Here is a 26,199-nt window from a genome sequence, read left to right on the forward strand (position 1 = left end):
GCAGTGTTTGTAATAGCAAGAATCTGTAAACAACTAAGATGTCCTTCGACTAAAGGGGATGGATAAAGAAAATGTGATATATTTAATCAATGGGGTACTACTCACTGGACAAAAAAACTATGGAAACTGTCATGGTGTTTTTTCTTTAGACATTCTGGGCCTCCTGAAACTGACAAGATTCTGTAAGGCAAAAGACATAATCAACAAGATAAGACAGCAGTGCAAAGAATTGGAAAAGATCTTCACCAACCCCACATCTAGCCAAGGGCAAATTTCTAAAACATACAAAGAACTGAAGAAACCAGTCAACAAAACACCAAATAATCGCCCTCACTCACCACCGCCAGCCTGCTTCGCCTAGTGCCCTCCCGCAGCCACCCTGCAGAAATGCTTTGAGTACACACACTCCTTTGCCAGATGAGACCAGTGTCCTGGGCGCTGGCTCCTCATGGCACTTGGGCCTATGCCAAAGATGTAAAATGTGTTGCAAATGCTTGATCCTTAAAGCTTCAAGTTGTAGACCTTTTAGCCGATGCTGTAGCTGTTACAATGGGGCCAAAGGGAAGAACAGTGATTATTGAACATAGTTGAGGAAGTTCCAAAGTAACAAAAGATGGGGTCATTTTTACAAAGGCAATTGATATAAAGGATAAATACAAAAAATATCAGAGCTCAACTTGTTCAACATGATGGCAATAACTCAATTGAAGAGGCTGGGATGGCACTACCACTGCTACTGTTCTAGCACGTTCTATTGCCAAGGAAGGCTTTGAGAAGATTAGCAAAGGGGCTAATCCAGTAGAAATCTGGAGAAGTGTGATGTTGGCTGTTGATGCTGTAATTGCTGAACTAAAAAAACAATCAAAACATGTGACAACCCATGAAGAAATTGTTCAGGTTGCTACATTTTCTGCAAATGGACACATAGACATTGGAAACATCATATCTGATGCAATGAAAAATGTTGGAGGGAAAGGCGTCATCACACTGAAGGATAGAAATACCCTGAATGATGAATTAGAAATTATTGAAGGCATGAAGTTTGCAAGAAGATGTATTTCTCAGACATCAATAAGTCAAAAATGTGAATTCCAAGATGCCTATGTTCTGTTGAGTGAAAAGAAAATTTCTAGTGTCCAGTCCATTACACTTGATCCTGAAGCTAATGCTCATAGGAAACAAATGGTCATATTTGCTGAAGATGTTGATGGAGAAGCTCTAAGCTCACTGGTTTTGAACAGGCTAAAAGCTGGTCTTCAGGTCGTAGCAGGTAAAGCTCCAGGTTTTGGGGACAATAGGAAGAATAAGCTTAAAGATACGGCTATTGCTACTGGTGGTGAGCAATTTGGAGAACAGGGGCTAAAACTAAATCTTGATGATGTTCAAGGTCATGATTTAGGAAAATTTGGAGAGGTCATTGACCAAAAGATGATGCCATGCTTTTGAAAGGAAGTGATGACTAAACTCAAATTGAGAAACGCATTCAAGAAATCGCTAAGCAGCTAGACATCACAACTAGTGAATATGAAAAGGAAAAGCTAAACAAACACTTGCTAAACATTCAGATGGAGTAGCTGTGTTTAAGGTTGGAGGAACAAGGGATATTGAAGTGAAGTAGAAGAAAAACAGATTTACAGATGCTCTCAATGCTACAAGATCAGCTGTTGAAAAGGCATTGTTTTGGGAGTTAGCTATGCTCTGCCTCCATGCATCCCAGCCTTGGATTCCTTAAAGCCTTCAAATGAAGATCAGAAAATAGGCATAGAAATTATTTAAAGAGCACTCAAAATTCCTGCAGTGACAATTGATGAGAATGCAAGTGTTGAATAATCTTTGAGAGTTGAGAAAATTCTGCAGAGTTCCTAGGGAGTTGGTTAAGAGGCTATGCTCAGAGATTTTGTGAACATGGTAGAAAAGGGAATCATTGATCCAACAAAGGTAAATGATTCAGCAATTCTTAAACATTGGTTGGCTTGTTCTATGGTGTGTGTTTTCATTAATCATTTTATAAAATTTTTTTCTAGGTTGTAAGAACTGCTTTACTAGATTCTGCTGGGGTGGCCTCCTTGCTAACTTCAGAAGAAGCTGTAGTGACCGAAATTCCTAAAGAAGAGAAGGACCTTGGAATGTGCACACATGCCTTTAATCCTAGCACTTGGGAGGCAGAGGCAGGCAGATCTCTGTGAGTTCGAGGCCAGCCTGGTCTCCGGAGTGAGTGCCAGAATAGTCTCCAAAGCTACACAGAGAAACCCTGTCTCGAAAAACAAACAAACAAAAAAACAAAAAAAAAGACATTCGTACATTCCTGAAAAAAACACCAAATATTCCAATTAAACTTGGGGTACAGACCTAATAAAGAATACCCAATAGGTTTTTACTTCTTAAGAGAAAAATCTACTAATAAATGACTTGGAGTAGGTCCTTCACAGACAATATTTAGTGAGAGTAGGTAGCCTCATGTGTGTTAGTAGTTCCAGTTGCTTCAAAATGCACAGACCTTTTGTCATAGGCTCATGTGGATGTTCTACTCCATTGGATGGTGATATTAAAAGTAGCACATGGGTATATGCCTTAAGATATTAAGATCCCCAAGTAAAAACTGCATCTCAGATGCTCTCTGTTTCTTGGGCCCATGATATGGGCAGTGAGATTTCTGTCACACTTGCCAGGAAACACTTATGATCTGTCTGTCACAATCTCTTATATTGTCAAATACTTAACCAAGCACAATCACCCATGACCTCACATATCCTCCTGGACTTAGACAGGAGGCACAAGTCTATCTCAGGTATAAATATTTTTACTTCTGCTGTCCCACAGTAACCTACAATGACTTCAGTTCAGTACACAGGTAAGTAAACCCATCAATATACCATTCCAGCTGATCAGCTGATTGATGAACACTTAGATACATCCCATATGCTGCAGTTCCCAAATGGAGACAACCCAAAGTTTCTTGTAAGTATTAGGAAGGTTTAAGATTCCTGGTTTTTCACTCATACATTTTGGTACATTAGTTGTTGTACTTTTTAGGTTGCTTTCCTATATATTTATTGTATTAGAAGCAACATTGTTTTACATGTCAATCCCAGTCCCCTCTCCCTCCCCAACTCCCTTGCCCCCCACTATAATGCTATCTATTCCATAAGATTTCTGCTGCCCAGCAAGAGTGAAGTCTTCCTCTCGGGTGGGACTTCAGTGTCTGTCATATCCTTTGGGATAATGCCTAGGCCTTTGCCTGCAGTGTAGACTGAGAGAGCATCACCCTATGTGGAATGGGCTCCCAAACTCCATTGCTATGCTAAGGATAAGTACTGATCTACTACAAGGGGCCATATAGATTTCTCAGGCCTCCTCACTGACACCCACATTAATGGGGTCTGATTCAGTTCCATGCTGGTATCCCAGTGATCATTGCCCCTGTTCAAATCAGCTGGGTATTTTGGTTTTACAAGCCTGGATTTTGACCAATTTACTCATGACACCTCCTTCTCTGTAACTGGATTTTAGTTCAGTTCACTGTTTAGCTGTGAGTATCTGCTCATATTTCCATCAGTTGCAGGATGAAGGCTATAGGATGGCATATAAGTTAGTCATCAATCTCATTATCAGGAGAGGGCATTTAAGGTAGTATCTCCACTGGTGCTTAGATGATTAGTTAGTGTTATCCTTGCAGCTCTCCATACATTTCCTTGTGCCTCACTCCTCTTTAAACTCATACTGGCTCCCACTGTGATTGTATCTCTTAATTTGCTTTCTCTATTTTCCCCTATAAAACCAGCAGCATTTGTAAGGCAAAAACACACTCAGCAATACAAAAAGGCAGCCCACGGAATGGGAAAAGATATTCACCAACCCCATACTTGACAGAGGAATGATTTACATAATTTACAAAGAACACAGGAAGCTGGGTTCCAAAGCATAAAAAAATCCAATTAAAAATTGGGGTACAGAAAGAAAATCCCAAGTTCAACAATCCCTAAAACAAAATATTCAAGAAATATGTGATACCATGAAAAGACCAAACCTAAGAATGCTAGGTATAGAAGAAGGTGAAGAAATCTAACTCAAAGGCAAAGAAGACATATTCAACAAAATCATAGAAGAAAACTTCCCCAACCTAAAGAAAGACCAACAAATGAAAGTACAAGAAGGCTAAAGGACTTCAAAAAGACTGAATCAAAAAACATGTCTCCTCTATTTTCTGCTCCCTACTATTACACATAGTAATCAAAACACCAAACATACAGAATAAAGAGAAAATATTAAGAGCAGCAAAGGAAAAAAGACAAGTAACATATAAAGGGAATCCTATCAGAATTACACCTGACATTTCCATGGAAAATCTGAAAGCCAGAACATCCTGGATAGATATTCTACCTACAGTAAGAAACCACGGATGCCAGCCCAGACTACTATACCCAACAAAGCTTTCAATCAACATAGATGGAGAAAAGAAGATATTCCATGAGAAAACCAGATTCAAACAACACATATCCACCAATCCAGCCCTACAGAATATTCCATAAGGAAAACTGCAACCCAAGGATTTAACTAAAACCAGAGAAATATAGGCAATAGATAATCCTAGTTTACCAACAGCCAAAAGGAAAAAAGGGATAGAATCCCACACATAATTTCACCACCACTGCCAAATACAAAACAAGAATGAACAACCAATGTTCATTAATATCCTACAACATTAATGGTCTTAACTTGCCTATAAAATAAGGTACATTTACACAATGGAGAACTACTTAGTGGAAAAAAAACAATGGAATCTTCAAACTTGCAGGAAAATGGTTGGATCTAGAAGAAACCATTCTGAACGAGGTAACCCAATCGCAAAAAGATAAACATGGTGTGTACTTACTCATGTGCGGATTTTAGGCATAGAGTAAGGCTTCGAGCCTACAATCCACACTGCCAAAGATGCTAATAAACATTGATGTCCCTAAGAGAGACATACACGGTCCCTTGGAGAAGGGGAGAGGTTCAATATCTGCTGAGCAAATTGGGAGCACCGGAAGAGGGGGGAGGGAGCTAGGAGAATGAGAAGGGAAGAGGAAGAGGGATGCCGAGGACATGAGGGAGCAGAAAATATGAGTCAGGGGAAGAATACACAATAACACTAACGGAAATATCATAATAGAGGGAGACATTTTTGGTTTACAGAGAAATCAGGCACTAGGGAAATGTCTGGAGATCTACAAAGATGACACCAACTAACTATGTCAGCAACGGAGGACAGGCTACCTTAAATGCCCTTCCCTGATAATGAGATTGATGATTGACTTATATGACTTCATCCATCAGCTGGTGGAAGTAGAAGAAGACACCCATAACTTATCATCGATCAGAATTGGAACCCAGATTCAGAGAAGGACCAGTGAAGAGCACAGATGTCCAGAACATGCTGGTGAAACACACAGAAACAGCTGAACATCAGGGAAATCATGCTCCCCAGTCTGATAGCTGGAATACCAGCATGGAACTGATCCAGACCCCAGGAACATGGGTTTCTGTGAGGAAACCTCAAAAATCTATGGGACCTCCTGTAGAAGCCCAGTGTTTATCCCTACCATAGGTGTGGACTTTGGGAGCCCAGTCCATATAGAGGAATACAACTGGAGTGTGCCTCGGCCCTACCCCAAAGGAAACGATAACCTCTGTTGACACCGTATGGAAGGCCTCATCATCCAGGGGGAGCAGAAAGACATGTGACAGATAAGGTCTTAATTGTGAGGGCAGGTAGGGCAGGACATGTGGGAGAACGGAAAGGGGAGTGTCATCTAAAACAATCTTGTTTCTAATTGAAATAAAAAAGTTGAAAAAAAGACACAGATTAGCAGAATGGATAAGAAGACAGAATCGATCTTTCTGCTGCATACAAGAAACACACCTTAAATTCAAAGACAGATGGTACCTAAGAATTAAACGTTGGGAAAAGATTTTCCAATCAAATGGACCCAAAAAGACAAGCAGGGGTAGCAATCCTAATATCCAACAAATTAGACTTTAAACTAAAATCAGTCAAAAGAGATGAAGAAGGTCATTTCCAACTCATCACAGGAGAAATCCATCAGGATGAAGTCTCAAATACAAAGGCATGATTCTTTACAAAGTAGCATTACTAAAACTCATATCAAACATTAAACCACACACACATATAGTGGGAGACTTCAACACCCCACTCTAACCACTGGACAGGAACACCAGACAAAAATTTAACAAAGAAACAAAGGAACTAATAGAAGTTATGGCCCAATTTGACTTAACAGGTATTTATAGAACATTTCATCCAATCACAAAACAATATACCTTCTTCGCAGTGCCACATAGAACCTTCTCTAAAACTGAACACATACTTGGTAACATAGCAAACATCAACAGATACAAAAATTGAAATATCTACCTGTATCTTTTCAAACCACCATACTTTAAAGTTAGGATTCAACAACAGCGTGAATTGCAGAAAATCTACAAAATCATGGAAATTAAGTAACACCCAATTGCACAACTCTTGGTCCCAGGAAGAAATAAAAGAAGAAATTAAAGATTTCCTAGAATTCAATGAGAATGCAGACACAACATACCCAAACTCATGTGAAACTTTCAAAGCAGTGATAAGAGGAAAGTTCACAGCACTAAGTAACCACATTAAGAAAGCAGAGAATAATCACACTAGAGAATATAAACACAACTGAAAGCATTAGAACACAAAGGGGCCAATACACCCCGAGGAGTAGATGCCAGGAATTAATCAAATTGAGGGCTGAAATCAATAAAATGGAAACTAGGAGAACAATACAAAGAATCAATATATCGAAGAGTTGGTTCCTCGAGAAAATCAACAAGATAGACAAACCTTTATCCAAACATACTAAACAGCAGAGAGTTAAAATGCAAATCAATAAAATCAGGAATGAAAAAGGGGGACATAAAAATGGACACTTAGAAAATTTAGACAATCTTCAGGTCATACTTTGAAAACCTCTACTCCACAAAATTGGAAAATTTAAAGGAAATCAACAATTTTCTGGACAGTATCACTTACCAAACTTGAAAGAAGAACAGATAGGCAACTTAAACAGACCTATAATCTAGAAGGAAATAGAAGTAGTCATCAAAATTCTCGAACCAAAAATGCTCCAGCTAGGTTCAGTATAGAATGATACCAGAAATTCAAAAAAGAGCTAATACAAATTCTCCTCAAAGTTTTCCACACAATAGAAACAGAAGCGTCATTGCCTAGCAATTTTCATGAGGCTTCACTTTCCTTGATAACCTAGTGACAAATAGACACAACTAAGAAAGAGAACTACAGACCAATATCCCTCATGAACATTAATGAAAAATACACAATACAATACTGGCAAAGGGAACCCAAGAACACATCAGAGAAATCATCCACCATGATCAAGCAGGCTTCATCCCAGTGTTGCAAGGATGGTTCAACATACAAAAATCCATTAATGTAATCCATCATATAAACAGATTCAGGGAAAAAAAAACGACATGATCATTTCAATAGATGCCAAAAAACCCTTTAACAAAATCCAACATCCCTTCATGATAAAGGTCATGGAGAAAAAAGGTATAATAGGAATGTACCTTAATACAATAAAAGCATATACAGCAAGCTCACAGCCAACATCAAATTAAATAGAGAGAAATTCAATGCATTTCCACTAATATCCGGGACAAGACAAGGCTGTCCTCTCTCTCCATACCTCTTCAATATTGCCCTTGTAGTTCTAGCTAGAGCAATGAGACAACAATAGGAGATCAAGGGAATACAAATGAGAAAGGAAGAAGGCAAACTCTCACTGTTTGCAGATGATATGAGAGTCTACATGATTGACCTGAAAACCTCTACCAGGGAATTCCTACAGCTGATAAACCAACTGGAAGGATGCAAGATTAACTCAAAAAATCTGTAGCCCTCCTAAATACTGATGACATATTGGTGGAGAAAGAAATGAGAGAAACATCACATTTTACAATGCTGCAAACAACATAAAATACCTTGGGGTAATGCAAACCAAAAATCTGAAAGACCTGTACCGCAAGAATTTTTAATCTCTAAAGAAAGAAATTAAAGAAGATATCAGAAAATGGAAAGATCTCCCATGGTCTTGGATAGGTAGGATCTACATAGTAAAAATGGCAATCTTGCCAAAAGCAATCTAAAGATTCATTGCAATCCCCATCAGGATCCCAAAACAATTCTTCACAGACTTTGAAAGAACAACTGTCAACATTATATGGAGAAAAAAAAAAGACCCAGGATAGCCAAAGCAACATTGTACAATAAAGGAACTTCTGGAGGCACCAGCATCCCTGACTTCAAGCTCTATTACAGAACTGTAGTCCAGAGCACAGCTTCGTACTGGCACAAAAAAAAGACAAGTAGATTAATGGAGTATAGTTGAAATCACAGATATTAACCCACATACTCAAAACAAATGATTTTTGACAATCTAAATTTTTATGATAGAATAGAAATAACATCTTTATCAAATGGTGAAGGTATAACTGAATGCAGGATTGTAAAGACTGCATATAGAACCAAGTCTATCCTTAAGCACAAAACTTAAGTCAAAATGGATCAAAGATAACAACATAAATCCAATGAACCTATTAGAAGACAAATGGAAGATACCCTTAAATTAATTGGTACAGCAGACAACTTCCTGAACATTACACCAGTAGCATAGACACTGAGACCAACAATTGATAAATGGGACCTCCTGAAACTGAGAAACTTCTGTAAGGCAAAGGACACAGTCAGCAAGACAAAACGGCAGCCCACAGACTGGGAAAATATATTCACCAACCCAAAAACTGACAGAGGGCTGATCTCCAAAATATACAAAGAATTCAAGAATCTTGTCTCCAAAACACCAAACAATCCAATTAAAAAGTGAGATGCAGAACTAAATAGACAATTCTCAATAGAGCAATCTAAAATGGCTGAAAGACACATAAGAAAGTGTTCCACATCCTTAGCCATCAGGAAAATGCAAAATAAAACAACTCCGAGATACCAGCTTACTAATGTCAGAATGGCCAAAATCAAAAACACCTATGACAGTTTATGCTGGAGAGGGTGTGGAAATAGGGGAACACTCTTCCACTGATGGTGAGAGTGCCAACTCATACAGCCATTTTGGAAATCTGTACAGCAATTCCTCAAGAAACTAGGAATTAGTCTACCACAAGGTCCAGGAATTACACTCTTGTGTGTTTACCCAAAAGAAGCACATTCATACTATAAGGACATCTGTTCAACTATGTTCATAGCAGCACACTATTTGTAATAGCCAGAAACTGGAAGCAGCCTAGATGCCCCTCACTGAAGATTGGATACAGAAAATCTGGTACATTTACACGATGGAGTACTACTCAGCAGAAAAAAAAAACACCAATGGAATCTTGAAATTTGCAGGAAAATGGATGGAACTAAAGAAACCGTTCTAAGTGAGGTAATCCAATCACAAAAAGACAAACTTGGTATGTCCTCACACGTATTTGGATTTTAGACACAGACTAAAGGATTACCAGCCTACAATCCACACTGCCAGACAAGCTATTAAACAAGGAGGACCTTTAATGAGACATACATGACCCCCTGGAGAAGGGGAAAGGGTCAAGATAACCTGAGCACATTGGTTCACTGGAATAGGGGGAGGGAGCTTGGAGAAAGAGAAGAGGAGAAGACGAGGGGTGCAGACTACATGAGGAAGCAGAAAGTTTGAGTCAGGGAAAGATTAGAAGATAACAAGAATAGAGATACCATAATAGAGGGTTTACAGAGAAATTAGGAACTAGAGAAATGTCTCTAGATTTACTAAAATGACACCAGCTAACAATCTAAGCAACAGAGGAGAGACTGCCTTAAATGCCCTCCCCTGATAATGAGATTGATGGCTGACTTATGTGCTGACTGATAGCCCTCAACCAGCAACTGGTGGAAGTAGAAGCAGACACACACAACTTATCAGTGAGCTGATATGGAATCCAGTTGCAGAGTAGGACGAGTGAAGAACAAAGGGGTCCAGACCAGACTGGTGAAAACCACAGAAACAGCTGCCCTGAAGATCAGGGAGCTGTTGGTCCCCAGTCTGATAGCTGGGATACCAACATGGGACTGATCTACAACCCAGGAACATGGGTTTCAGTAAGGAAACATTGGAAATCTACCGGACGTCCTGTAGAAGTTCAGTACTTATCCCTAGCATAGGTGTGGACTTTGGGAGCACATTCCACATAAAGGAATACTCCATGAGCCAAGACACATGGGTGTGGCCTTAGGCCCTATCCCAAATGAAATGACAGACCCTTATGACATCTTTGGAAGGCCTCACCATCAAGGGGGAGCAGAAAAAATATGTGATAGTTATGGTTTTATTTGGGGAGGGTGGGGGAGGAGGGGAGGGAGAGGGAACTGCGATTGTCATGTAAAACAATCTTGTTTGTAATTGAAATAAAATATGCAGAAAAATAAAATGGGTTACAGAACTAAATAGATAATTCTCAATAGAGGAATCTAAAATGGCTGAAAGACATATAAAAAAGTGCTCTACATTCTTTGCCATCAGGGAAACACAAATGAAAACACATTTTTAGCTTTTAATGAGGATGTCATATTCTTAAAAATTTATACTAATGGAAATTACATTTAGGGAGAAAATCAAGGATTTTTGTCTACACAAACTCATGGAGGAATATTATAATCACATGAAAATCTAAAAATTATTAAAAACTTACTTTTCACAATGGAAGTGTGCGACCTCTAAGTCAAGAGTATAGGCCACACTACTGAGGTCATTTGAGATCCCAGGAAGGAGAGGTTTTAGAGGGGCCAGAAACATCAAGGGACACTCAATATGATTCTGTGTAGATGGAATCTCAGTTCTCTACTGAGAATGTACGAAGGGGACACTGAGCCGTTCCTCCCTTGTACATTAAATCATATAGAATCCTGGCTTGTTATAATTTGCTTTGCTGAAAGGAACAGGCAGGCGGTGTTTTCTACTTTCTCTTGTGAAACAATTTTGGAGTTGTTCAAACCTGGCCTGGAATCTGCACTCATCACTGAGGTCCATAGACTTTAAAACAGCATAAGCTTTAATGACAGAAAACTCTCCTCAATGCATGCTGATTTCTAAGGAGGTACAATGGATATTGCTTTGGGGAGAACAAAATACTCAATAATAATACTGTATTTCAGCGTCGATTGGCTTCTTGCACACATGATATGGGTTCAAAGAATTCCACAATGTTGTACAGTGATATATGCCTTGGCAAAAAGGCAGACACATGTATCAGTGAATATAGGATACAAAATTGACACCCAGGCATATATTCCATTTTAAATGCACCAAGAAGTGTTACTTTTTTCTAGATTCCTGGTAGATTTGTTTGGGGAAAACATTTTATAATTCAAGAAGAGTTTGCATTCCCTTAGTCATGATCCTGCAGAGGCCCCTTGATTTATTTTGTGATTTTCTGTGAGATACCTGGTAAAAGACTAAGACCTTTGTGGCAGGAGACATTATCTAAAAGTATTAGCTGTCCATGTTCTACTCATTTTTGTACCTGTGAGCAGAGACTGTCTGAAAAGCATAGGCTCTTGAGTCTGGAAACACCCCACTCTTCCTTCCTGATCAGCCGGCCTGACCCTTTCCAAGCTGAGTGTACCCTTTGCTCTTGCTGACTCCTGTCCAAAGTCCCAATCAGCCCTGATCTCTCTGGGCCTGATCCTGCTTGGAGTGGACCCGCCCAGCCAGGAGGAGCTCCCTGAGTCTGGAAACACCTCACTCTTCCTTCTCACTCTGTCAGCCTGATCCCTAACGAGGCCTAACCCCTACCGAGTGACGAGACTACCAGGAGAGGCAATACCATCCAGAGATTCAGACATAGAAATCCTGGCCCACACACCACAGCGTCACAAGAATAGCTATAGAGACCCCACCTACACCCACTAGAAGAAGACATGGGAAGAAGAAGACAGAACAAGAACACACTCAACAGCAGAAAGACCAATATGACACCACCAGAATCTAGGGACTCCAAACCAGGAAGATCTGAAAAGCCCAACACAAAGGATGAAGAAGAGATGGACCTCAAAAATTATCTCAGGAAGGTGATAGAGACCTTTAAAGAGGAAACAAGAAAATCCCTTAAAGAAATAGAAGAAAAAACAAGCAAAAATCACATGAAATGGAGGAAAAGACAAACTAAAAATATTCAAGAAATAAATCTCTTAAAGAATCTAAAGAAAGGCAAGAAAAAACAACCAAACAAGTGAAGGAAACACTCGAAACAGTTCAAGGCATGAAAGCTGAAATAGTCACAATAAATAAAACACAGAATGTGGTGATGCTGGAAATAGAAAGGCTGGATAAACGATCAGGAATTGAAACTGCTTATTCTAGAGTTTTTCATATCTCCTACTGGCTTGTCTTGCTAATCTGAGCTCAAAAATTTATTTTGTGAATCTCCTCATTCTACATAGTTATTATTACATTCCTTATCTATATAACTCATTTTTATCCCTACCTCCCTTGTCATTCCTACCACCTCTTTCAATATACCATGAATGCCATTGAAACATTTTAGTTTGCTGAGAGAAAAAGTTTCCCACAGGCCTTGTCTCAGGACAAGGAAATTGGCCCCAACCCGAGGGCAGACAAACAATGCTTTTTGGGTCACACCTGGCCTACAGACAACCGGGGACTTTTCAGGGTACATTCTGTGGTTTTTCCTTTGTAGAAAAGCATGTCACACCTGGGTGACTACTCTAACATGACTTCATACTTTGTAATCAATCACTTTGTGCCTATTGCCTGTATGCTCATCTGCATTTTTTCCTATATAAGGAGCTTATATCCCATGCTGGGGTGTGCAGCTTTCCCGATATTGCGGACACATGAATGTGCATGCATTCAATAAAGCCTCTCGCTTTTGCAGCTCTCAGTATTGTTTCTGAGTCTTGGGGGCTCCTTGGGACCCTGTGTCCCTTAAGGGTCTAGGGTCTATAATTGGCGAGTCAGCCAAGAGGTTAGAGGAGACCCCAGACTCATTACCTCGACTCAGAGGAAGTAAGTACCGCTGGCTTATTTTGATTTATGTTTTCTGTTTGTCTGTCTATTTGGAAACCCTGTATAGACTATGCAGGCTTTGTAGGGACACACAAGGTAGACTGATGAGTCACTCCCTTGCGAGTCTGCCCCTGGCGGATGCTCCATGGGGAGTTTGGGTGGGCCCAGGAGGAGCAGGCAATCCTCGTCCCTAGTAGCGGACACTGCAAGTCTCTGCAGTCTTTGAATTTGTGGTTGCAGTTTAGCATGGTTTTGCAGCCTTGCAGCCTGACTGTATGTCTCGATGTTTGTCTGTTTGTCTCTTTTTGTTTTTCACCATCTGACCACCATGGGACAAAAAATAACAACCTCCATAAGTTTGACTCTAGACCCATGGGGAGACGTTTGGGACTGAGCCTGTAACCAGTCCCTGGATATCAAAAAGAAAAAAGAAAAAAAACTGGCAAACTTTCTGCAGTTCCAAATGGGCAACATGTAATGTTGGCTGCCTCCAGACGGTTCTTTTAATCTTAAGATTATTTTACAAGTAAAAGAAAAATGTTCGATTCTGGATCCCACGGAAACCCTGACCAGATTTGTCTAAGATGGGGATGTCTAAGAGAATAAAAAAAAAAGAACAAAAAGTAATAAAAATTAAAAGAGGGTCAAAAGAAAGTCGTAAAAATGTCAGAGAAAATGTAAACTGCATTCTATGGGTTCTCATATCTATTTGTAATAATAATATGGGTTAAAAATTTTGACCACACCAGGTTAATTTTGTTTAAAAATTTTATTTATGTCCCCACCCCACCCCCAAAATTATGTATACTTGTTAAAAGGTTCTATCAGTGTTTTCTGGTTTAAACATAAATTTTATTAGAAGCCAAAAGCCAAAACAAAAATGGTTCAAATATTTTTGCTGTCTAATGCCAACATCAGCCAGTCATTTATGGACATAGCTCAGAATTTATCTCTGAGCTCCAGTCATTAAATTTGTGTTATCGGGAATTCAGATATCTTTTTAATATAGATAATATTAAAACTGTTTCATGGTTAAATCTGTCAAAAAGTTAAAACAAGTAACACTGGAAATTGACAACATAAATTTAATAGTCACCCAGATGATAATGATTTTAAACACTTCAAGGGTGCTTTATTTTTGATATTCTTACAAACAGACATTAAACGATTTTTAATTGTTCAAATTTATAAGGTTATAAGATATTAATGCTTCTGTTATATTATTAATATTTGTGCTTAAATCAAAAGAGCTAAAATTTAAGATCACAGCAATAATTTGCATATGTTAATAAAAAAATTGAGCTGTATATTTCTTATGGTACATTAAGACAATGACATAAGTTTAACAAAGGGCTTAAAATAACCGCTAAGCCCATGGGTCTCAATTCTTTAGAATTTTAAAAACAAAACTCTTTTATAAAGGTAGCCTAGGACAACCTGTATATCAGATGTTTACATTGATAAAGGTAAACCTGATAATATAAAGCCTTAGTTTTATAAAAGCTGCTAACCTATTATAAGATATTAAAAAATGTAAGTTACTAGCCATTCTTATAAATTAACAAGTTGCCAGATTTACCTAGGCATACTTCAAATACTACAGAGATCTGTAGAACATGGCATTTAAAATGCTAACTAAAAAAGTTTATAATATCAGAGATTTTCAGATTCTGATAGTGACCCAACATCACTAAAGAAGATTATGGGGCTCCATTGACTGTGACAATGCTGACCAGTGAGCATGATGCTCAGATGCTACACCTTCTGCCAGGAAGGACTGGGCTCAGACTGTGGACAGGCTGCAGGACAGTGGAGAATTGATTGTACCAATTTTGCCTAGACAAAATAAGGTCAGTCTTCCATTTCCCTCTTCCATGGAGAGAAAAAGCTCTCACTTTATGAACCTGGTAAAGATTTACATATGCCCCAACACTATTGAGATTTGGGTATGGCTAATTTTATATGGACTGGAACCTGTCGTTTTTAATAGTTTCAAAAACTGCATAAAATTTATCATTCTCAGATCTCTGATAATATTAATGGTTAAACTATAGCCATCTTAATAGCTCATTTAATAAAATTCTGATAAGCTAATAAAACCAACCACCTACTGTTCAATCACAAGCTCAATGTATTTAGATTTATTTAGTTGTCATCTTATAAATATAAATATAAATATAAATCTTATAAATATAAATATAAACTTAAAGGGCTTTTCATGAGGCCAAAGACACCTCTGTCCAATCTGTACCTGACTCTCTAGACAGAAGAAAAATGTACAAGCTTCTAATCCAAATCTACAGTTTTTGTTAAACTCAAAGTTATAAATATGTTTCTGCCCTTGTGCAAATACCCATTATCTGCTTTTTCTGCAATGTAGATTTCAATACAGATTGGTAATGATAAAATGTCTAAAATTTCTATGTCCTATTATATAATAAAGTCCATATAGTCTTCAGAGGTTCAAAAGTCATAAAGCTTAGGTCCACTTTCCACACATAAGAAAAGGACTCCAGATGAGTACAACATCTGTTATCCCATCTATTTGTACCTGAGGAGGAGATTTTCTCCTTTGTCTTGGAATTCCTTTAATTCTTGATCACTAGAAATATGGGCCTAAGAGTTCCAATAAGATACATAAGTTTTAACTTTGGTTCCCAGTTTAAATATGCCTCAACAGATTTCCACTTCTGGCAGAAGAATATCAGTTGCTGACTACAGCCTGCTCCTAAAGACTGCAAGCCCTGGACTTGCTGTGGATGTGAACCAGTCCAGCTGATATGGACACCCCCTATCTCTGAAACAGAGTCTGCCAACCATAAGCTCCTGATGGATTCCCCATTGCCTAAATTCCCTTCTTTGCTTTTGACTAGCATTGCAGCCCTCTTGCGTCCCTAACTTTGTCTCAAAGTCAGCAGTAAGTAGCATAGGAAAGAATACTTTGCCCATCTTCCTGGTAAAAATGCTAAGTCAAAAAAACTCCTTTGCATGAGGGAAATGCTTGTCCATTACACAAGCCCTAGTTCTTACCCAGCAATATCAGGCTCTTAAGGAACAAGAAGGACCTAAGTTTTAGGATTAAAACCTCACAAAAAGAAATGGAGTAATGAAAGATTTTAGTTTGCTGAGAGAAAATGTTTCCCACAGGCCTTGGGCCAGGACAAGGATTGGCCCCAACCCAAGGGCAGACAAACATTCCTTTTTGGGTCACACCAGGCCAACAGACAATCGGGGACTTCTCAGGGTACATACTGTGGTTTTTCTTTTGTAGAAAAGCATGTCACACATGGGTGACCATTCTAACATGAGTTCATACTTTTTAATCAATCACTTTGAGCACCTTGCCTGTATGCTGATCTGCATTTTTTTCCTATATAAGGAGCTTACACCCCATGCTGGGGTGTGCAGCTTTCCTGATATTGCTGACACCTGAATGTGCATCTGTTCAATAAACCCTCTTGCTTTTAGAGCTCTTGGTCTGGTTTCTCGGGGATTCCTCCTGACCCTGTGTCCCTTAGGGGTCTGGGGACTTTCACCATAAAAAGTTGTTTTTTTAGCCTCTCTCATATCCTGTATCACTGACAAATTGCTGCCAATTGAATCTGTCTCAAATAAATACTTAGATATTATATTAATTTATTTTTAGACCTCATTCTCTCAGAAAGAACAGTAATTAGACATGTATTTTAATCAACATGATACTTATATTCATGTATTTTATTTGAAGGATGCAATTTTCAAATAGTCGAAGCAGATATTTATGTAAAATAATAATGGTGATGATATCTAACACTTATTGGATGATTATGAGATACCATCTTATCATCATAACTATTAAAATAAGCCTTAAAGTAGCCACCATGATTGTTTATATTGCATAGATAAGGAAGTTGAGGCTCAGAGTTAAGACAGAGTTTAATAGTTATGATTACTAATAAGTTATACAGATTTATCAAAGCTTTCTAACTATGTATTTACAAGTAGAAAGTCCAAAAAAAGGCCCAAATCCTCTAAAGTTGATGGGCACTAGCTGAATATTATTTTTAAATTTATTAGTTCAAATTAGAAAGAAGCCTGCTTCACATGTCAATCACAGCTCTCTCTCCCTTTCCCCCTCTCCTGCCCCCACCAACCTCCTACCCCAGACCCCCTCTGCTCTCAGGGAATTACCAAAGTCTGTCATGTCATCAGGGGTAGGGCCTAGGCCTTCCTCCACTTGTGCAGGCTTAGACAGTTTCCCTCCATATGGGATGGGCTCCCAAAGTCCTTTCCTAAGTCAGGGATAAATAATTTTCTGCTACCAGAGGCACCATAGAGTGCTGAGGCCTCCTCACTGATATCCACGTTCAGGGGTCTGGATCAGTCACTTGCTGAAAACCTGAAATTCGCAGGCAAATGGATGGAACTAGAAGAAACCATCCTGAGTAAGGTAACCAGTCACAAAAAGACAAACATGGTGTGGACTTATTCATATATGGATTTTAGACATTGAGCAAAGTATTAACAGCCTACAATCCACACCACCAGAGGAAGTAAGAAACAAGGAGGACCCCAAGAGAAGAATGCATGGTTACCCAGAGAAAGGGAAGGGAACAGGATCTCCTGAGCTAATTGGTAGCAGAGGGGGTTGGGGAGAGGAAGCTGGGAGAGAGGGGGAGAAGAGGAGGGGAGAGGAGGAAATCAGGGAGCAAGAAGATTGAGGGAATCTTCGAAGGGAATAATAGAGGAGAGCAGGATGAGATATACCCTAATAGAAGGAGCCATTATAGGTTGGAGGAGAAATCTGGCACTAGGGAGATTTCAAGTGTTCTAAAAGGATGACACCAACTGATAATCCAAGCAATAGTGGAGAGGATAACCTAAATACGGTTCCTGTATAATGGGCCTGAGCAGAGGCAGACACCCTCTAGCTGAACATTTTAAGAACCTTTTTGCCACTGTTCTCAAAGCAATCAGATGAATCTGCAGGTGAGTAATGAAGACCAAGAATCTCATTTTCAGGTAACATTGACCTAAGCAAGCTTCTGTTCACTTCTAGTACAAAATCACTTTGTTAAGCATACTAGACAAATAAGAGATACGTTAGGAGATACATTAAGTCCATGCCAACTAGGAATCACTGTAGTAAATTATCTTTCCTTCAGTCTTGGCTTTCACATTTAGCTATCCATATTTTAAAACTCTTCAAGCTAGAAATACACTCTCATCTAGTATCTGCCATTCTGCAGCACTGGATCATTTGATTAAAAGGAAACATTATGTTCATCCCAAGAAAAAAAGGTCAATGAAAGGGACTTTTCATGGTTATATGCTCATCACTTTATTTGGAAGAAACTACCATGTCTTAGACAGGATTTAAATGTCAATAACAAAGTAGAATCTGTAAGTCATGCAGGAATCATTACTCTAAAAATAAAAAAGCCTTGTCATTTCACTAAAATTCATACTGAACACAAAGTGAAGCTCTGCATTTTAACCAAACACTTCTACATCTACTACGTAACAATCCTCTTTACTATCCTGACAAATTAGCATCCAGAGACACACCACTTTTTAGAGGAAATATAGAAGAACAGATAATCCTCTGGTCCAAAAGGAAAAAAGCTACAATTCAACCAAATTGGATCTGGTTCGTGAATATGAAATCCTTCCTTTACACACACACACACACACACACACACACACACACACACACACGCACGCACGCACGCGCACACACACACACACACACACACACACATATATATATATATATGTATATATATATATATAGAGAGAGAGACAGAGACAGAGACAAAGACAGAGAGGAGAGAGACAGAGAGACAGAGACAGAGAGAGAGTCTTCCTTGTGAAGAGAAATTGAGTGTGACTATTTGAATTCTACTCTCTCCATCTCTATTTATATTTTGTATATATTTTGCATGATTCTAAGTCAAAGGAATGAACATTTTAAATCACCTAATCCTTAAGTTAAGCAATCTAAAGATTTTCCAAGTTAAATACAGTGTGAAATATGAGAGCATACAATCTCAATCCATATAAAAACACTAACACATCAAAAATTATCTCATGGACTGAACAGACACAGCAGTAAAATTTACAAGTTAAAACTTAATATATCCAAAGGTTAACACATTATCTAGAACACATATAATAATATAAGCAAAAGTGTTGTATAAGTTAATGGAGAATGAGATTTTACTTGCTTGTTTGATAAATGATCTTAATTGATGTTTATTTTTATTTTGCATGATCAGAATATATCATAGTTCTGTTTAGGTGGCTAAGCAGTTGATGAATGTTAAGTTATATCAGATACATATTAAGAAAAATAAATTAGGTTGCACTGTGTATTCCATGAAGCAAGGGTCATAACAAATATGCTACTTCTTAATGTCTCATTTTGAGATAATATTGTCAGACCAAGTAATATATAATAGTTAGGAGAATAAAAGAAATCTGGAAAACTGGGTAACAGAAGAAATAAGGTTGTTTTGAGAAAACAGTCTTAACACGAAAAATATTTAGGCAGCTGGGGGTGCTGGGACACACCTTTAATCCCAGTGTTTGGGAAACAGAGGCTGGCAGGTCTCTAAATTTGTGGTAAGTCTGGTCTACCGAGCAAGTTCCAGGACATGCAGGGATTTTTCACTGAGAAACCATGTCTTTAAAAAAGAAAAATCCAGCCAAGTGTTGGTGGCACATGCCTTTAATCCCAGCCCTTGGGAGGCAGAGGTAGGCAGATCTCTGTGAATTCGAGACAAGTCTGTTCTACCAGATCTGGTTCCAGGACAACCTCCAAAGCCACAGAGAAACCCTGTCTTAAGAAACAAAGAAAGAAAGAAAGGAAGGAAGGAAGGAAGGAAGGAAGGAAGGAAGGAAGGAAGGAAGATCCTAAATCACTCAATACAAATTCTAACACAGTAGAATTTGGGTCAGTATTCACATAAATTTTGTAAACAGTCCAAAAGCATATTCTTGAAATAATGACTTAGGAAGTTCTAAAACCACTTGTAAAAAGGCAGTCTCAATATTCTGGGTATTTTTGCTGTTTATTAATTTTTAAAACAAAGTGTGTCTCTATGAGGCCCAGGTTGGCCTTCAACTTGTGTCAGACTTGATGGCCAAGTATGGGGATTGCAGGTGTTTAATTATAATAGTCTAGTGTGTTTTGCTATCTATCAATCAAGGCCAGTAGCTTTCTCACCACTGTATTCTGTAATGTACACAGACAGTCTCCCCTGATGCAAAATTTTGGTAACTTCAAAGAGAGAAGTAAAACAATTTGAAAAAATATAAATGAAGCACATACTCACTTCAACAAGGCAGGAATATGTTCAATACAGAATTAGTGGTGCATTCTTTATTTCCAAATACAGTGCATTGCATTGCTTTTTGAATTTTTCTGGTACTAAAAAGGGACTGCAATTCCACAAAAAACGAAAATTGTAGACACTTCAGAATGCTTGAAAGAAGTGGTTGTGTTTGCAAATTGAAGCAATATGTAGAGCAGAGATAAGCATTTGGAGTTATAGATAACAAAAGCTAAGAACATTCCCTGGAAAAATAGTAAAGAAATACTAAAGACTCTGCAAAATCTGAGGGATGCTCTGAATAAGCATCAAAAAAAATGGCCCATGTGCTGATGTTCAACTTTATAGTGGCTACCGGCAGATGGTATTTGCTTGAGAAAATGGGAGTAGAAGGAGAAGCAGCCATTTACTTTAGTGCACAAAGATAAGAGAAAATAATTAAAAGTATCTAATAAAAATGCAGGTAAATATTTATTCATGGATGTTTAGCATGTTGATGGAAGTCATTAAGAAACTATTAATGCATTATTGGGACACATTAGCAAAATCTAGTAGCAATCTAATTTGTGCATTTGATCTAGTTTTATTTCCACAGCTTGACAAGTTTTCACAAGTATTCACGAAATATAAGTTGAAGAAAGCCTTCCTATTTCTATGAAAACATGTATTTTTATGGAATTACAAACACATTCCTATAGTACTTTTATGACATGATTGAAAATTACAGAGAGTAAGGAGAAAGGTGAAAGGGGGAAGGACAGAAATGTTCATGTAATAACATCTAACATATTACATATTTTCATAGATAGAATCTCCTTTAAACTTCTCTTAACAATATAATGAAAGTTTTATTATCTGTATATTATACAGAACCATATTCACAGAGATAGACTGCAAAAGTCAGAAGACACTAAAAAGCCACCAGGTTTCCAATACAGACCTCTTTGAAAATCTTACAGAACAGTAAATAATAAAAAAAAAGGTTAATGGATAAAACCTTGGTTAAAAATTCAATAGAGTACAGGATATTGGACACAAAGCCATACTCATAGAAATCTAAAGCAAGAAATTCATTTAATAGCTACACAATGGAGATAAGAAGAGGAGAAACTGGTAGTACTTTCCATTCCAATTCTCTAATACTTGAACTACTGTCATAGATTGGCTAAAAGTGGAAAATATTAACCACAAACTATTCTGGACATAATAATGGTATCAACCACATTGCTCAGCAACTTGCTCCCAATCTCCTCCTAGCTTTTAAGAGCAACAGAAACAATAACAAAACTCAGTAGAATGCATTGACTTTGAGCCCTATCCAAGGCGGTACCTGGACAAATGCCTACAGAAGGAAATAGTTATACAGTGTTCAACTCAATGAATCAGAAGAAAAGGCCAAAGCAGAAAGAGAAATTCAGAAAAAAAAAGTGGTGAGTTTATTCTCATCATAAAAGCACAATTTTCATATTAAAGCCTTCACAATAGTGTGTTTCTTAGTGGCTAATTTATTAGATAAAAAAATGCCATGGTGTCTGCCTTTCTGAGACCTAACGTTGGTTTCTAACTTCCAAAGAAACAATGGGTGTCCTGGTGACTAAATCATAGCAAAACCCTTTTATTAATCTGTGTGAATAAATGTCCCATAGAAAGAATAGCTATCTATTAAAGTTTAATAATGCAATACACCTACTGGATGCTTATTAAATACCAAGTACTCTTTTTGAAAAACTTAATAATTCTCATATTATATCTTTGTATGCTCCAGATTAATTCATTCAATACCTCTATATATCAAGGAACCAAGCCTTCCTCATGATACGGATTTCACCATTCAGAGGATGAAGCAGGAAAGTACCACATTGAAAACAAAAGTAGCCCTCATTAGACACCTAAACCTTCTAGGGTATCAATTTAGAATAGTCAATCTCCTCCAGAATTATTAAGATACTTATATTTTTCTGGCCTCAAGTTTAATTTATGGTTTCTCTTTAAAAGACATGTCTCACCAACCCTGAAGTTTGCCCTATTTCCTTCATCCCCAAGATCCAATTAGTAACAATCAGTACCCACATTCTGCTACCTATTTTTGTGAGAGTCAGGATAAATTCGGTTAAACATATAGGGTAAAATTCAAACTCTATTGCAGAAAAGTTAAAAATGGAGATATCTAAGAGATTAATGCATCATGAGAACAGAAGATTGATAACTTGAGTTAATTTCCTCATAAAAGAGTCTGGGGTGGATTATCTCACCTTTCTATCATCCCATAATGGAGCAACAAAATATTGTTTATGAACAACAGAGATATCACTCACCAAATCTGTTGGGTTTTTGATCATTGATTTAGCTTCTGGAACTTTAAGAGGCAAGATTTCTGTTGTTTGAAAAATGCTAATTCTGTGGGGTTTTATAGCAGTGTAAACTGAATATGACCGTGTGAAAAGCACCTCCAATTCACTGGTTTAATATAAAATTGGTTTTTCCTCCCCACTGTGGTTCCTTCTGGGATAATTCATCCAGCAATTACTGGAGTATTGCTAGTTTCTTTGGAATAAGATGACTAATCCAAAAGGAAGTCTTATAACAGTTATACCCAGCCTCCATCTCATAGATTACACGTGTCTCAGGATACTTATGAGTACAACCCAACACATTTGTGGATAATATCATACTGCAATGTCAAAAGATTGGAAACCTCTGTCTTAAAGCTTCTCTCTGTGAATTATAACTTTCGTAGACCCAAATGATACAACAATGTCTAAGCTCATTTTTGTGGAAAACCATAATTGTCTTAACAGAGGAAATGAACAAATAATGGTGAAAAGTATGCCATAGTCAGTTGCCCTCTTTTTTTCCACCCTTTTCTCCATTGTTGCTTTTTCATTAGGATAATGTATAGATTACTGGTATTAAACTTTTGGCTCATGCTATCTCCAATCTTGCTTATTGAGTTGTAATTTTATTAATGACAAATTATGGTAACTCTTTTCCATGTAAAAATTAAATTTTAATATAAACAATGTCATTACTTTTTGTCCTTTTGCCTTTATTGCTTCTGAATTTAAGGTATTCCTTGGGAGAGAAAGATATGATGTAAGGATTCTTAATTTTTTCTTGCCTAATATTTTATAAGATTAAGGCTTTGAATGTTCAAATGAATCTTTCATCTCTACATATGGTGTTATGTAAGTTCAAATGAAGCTAGTCTGTCTAGTGGACCACTACCTCCAATAGCCAGAGGTTTAATCTGCAGAATAGTAATTCAAACTGACAGCTTTGCAATTAAGTTTGCACAAATTTAAAAAGGAAAAGGAGAAAATACCTAGTTAAAATTGAATTTACAGAAATCACAGATTTAATTAGCATAAGTGTATACTATACAGTATTTGGTGCACACATGTTCAAAAGAGTATCTTATATGAAATACAAATTTTACTGGGCAACAAGTCACTTGTCAGAAAGTAGAGGTATATATTGCAGTTTAAATGAGTTGCCCTGAGTTCTGTAGCTGGTTGCTACAACAACAACTAACACTGAAAATATGGGCAAAGAAATAGTAGAGCAATACACAAATGGTATCTGTAACATTTAAAAGAGATGCAAAACACAATTACCCTACATATTAAGCAGCCAAAAGAAAGTCTTCGAAAGGTTATGGGGTGTCCTCAAATCTGCTGATTTCTGTGCTCATTCTAGGTCAAAAGTTTCGCTAAGGATTTGGAAAGGTGAAAGAAACACAGGATTTTCTAAAATGACACAGAGTCAGGAAGACAGTAAGGAGAATAAGGAGGGATATCTTCCCTATGTGCCACCTGATTTCAGGTACTATGCCTGATTCATCTTTGTATTTCATAATATTTAAATTATGATGTGACAGAGAAAGTCCTGTAAATATTTACTGCCTAATCATGTAAATAGGTGAATGGATGAAAAGACAACCATAAGACAAATACATTAACTAAGGAAAACTAATAAAATTTGTACTGATTAACTCAAATTGAATCAATTCAGAATTATATATGAAAACAATAGTAAAACTGTGAAATAATATAGTCTGAAATAAGGACAGTCCACAAAGGTGGAAATACTATCTACACAGAAATGTGAACACACATTGTTTGATCAAATGGTATTGGGAAAAGTAAGTAGAATTACTGAATTGTCAGAATTATTAGCTTAGGCATTAGTTGGAAAATTATTTCTTTATTAATATACTATTTTTAACTTGTATTGATTCTCATGGATAACACATAATGCATCTCAATCTCACTCATCTATCTCCCTGTTCCTTTGCTTCTACAACCTCCTCCCTAAAACAAAATTTAAATGCAAGACTAAAATATAAGCCAGGTGTTGGTGGCTCATGCCTTTAATCCCAGCACTCAAGAGGCAGAGGCAGGCAGATTTCTGTGAGTTCGAGGCCAGCCTAATCTCCAAAGCGAGTGCCAGTGTAGGCTCCAAAGCTACACTGAGAAACCCTTTCTCAAAAAAAAAAAAAACCCTAAAATATGAAGACAAACAAAAACAATTTAAAAGCAAAGTATCAATGTGGAAGCTGAACTGTGGCCCAGTGAATCACACAGCATATCAGTCCACACATCTTTTCTTGTAAGAGTTCATTGCAAAGAAACATTGGTATTGTTTGAGGTCTCTGGCTTCTGCTATATGGGGATCTCACTGGGACTTTTCTTGAATATCATATTGTCCTGTGTCATGGATATGCTGTTTGGATCTGTAGGTCTCGCCCCTACACATGCTCCAGCAATTCACAAATGAGGGTGGATATTGTGGTGAGCTAACTCATAGTCATGTCTCTGGGCCTGGATTGTAGCTGAGTTAGTTGGCCTGCCAGCTTCCCCTCATTTTCACCATCTGGGCAAGCTCTCCAGCACTGCCCTGGCTATTTCACTTAATGTAGCAGACAGCAAAGAAAGAGGGCAGTTCTCCTGCTCTCATACCCTTGGGGCCAGTTCACCCACATGCACAACACCGGGAACAACTCTACTGTTTTGGCCAGGAAATATACATTGATGGAGATGGAGAAGGCTTGTAGATTCAAAATACCTTTAAGCAGATAAATACCAGCCAAGCATAAGCCAGAGCATGCCCAGAGGCAGCAAGGCAGGGAAGGCAGAGAAAAGGGGCCCCCACGTGTCAGCAGTACCTTAAGAAACTAACCTTGCTGACTTTCCCTTGACCATGCCCTGACAGGCATGGTTACCATGTCTCCCTACAGTACTGTGTCCACTTTCCAGATTGTTGCACTCTGTGAGGGGCACAGCTTCCATTCTCATGACTCCAAGATTGAGTGTCTCACCTGTCACATGTGGCAAGGGGTGGGGGGAATATTTCCCTTACCCTTCCCATCCCATGGCACATGAGGCTAGGTCAGCTCTCTGGCTCTCACATCCACAGAGGTGGTCACTTGTGTCTCCACCAAGAAGGTCAGCTCCAGTGTGCTGCCCAGTAGAGTTGCAGGGCCTGCTGTCCTATGTGTTGCAGCTGGTGAGGGGCAGGACCAGTACTTCTGCTCTTGTGCCCTTCTCACCTGATGCTGTAGGCAATAGGTGAGGTGAGGGAGGGAATTTTTCCTCACTCATGCTACCACATGGAAGTTGAAAGGGGCAGGGTCAATCCTTCTTCTGTCATGCACCATGGGACCACTCACCTTGTCCCTGCCAACAGGGTCAGCTGCACTGTGTTGCTCAGGCAAAGTACAGGGCCTCATCTCCTGAGTGCTACTGCCTCTGGGGGGCAATGACCATTTTCCACTCTCA

General features: G+C 38.2%; 1 pseudogene; it reads left to right on the top strand.

Annotated features, from left to right (window-relative positions):
* The first annotated feature begins 387 nt into the window (after positions 1 to 387).
* LOC113838169 overlaps positions 388 to 26,199 on the top strand; it is a 76,067-nt pseudogene continuing 50,255 nt past the window's right edge.

The sequence above is a fragment of the Cricetulus griseus genome, unplaced genomic scaffold, assembly GCF_003668045.3.
Source record: "Cricetulus griseus strain 17A/GY unplaced genomic scaffold, alternate assembly CriGri-PICRH-1.0 unplaced_scaffold_2, whole genome shotgun sequence".
Lineage (NCBI taxonomy): Eukaryota > Metazoa > Chordata > Mammalia > Rodentia > Cricetidae > Cricetulus > Cricetulus griseus.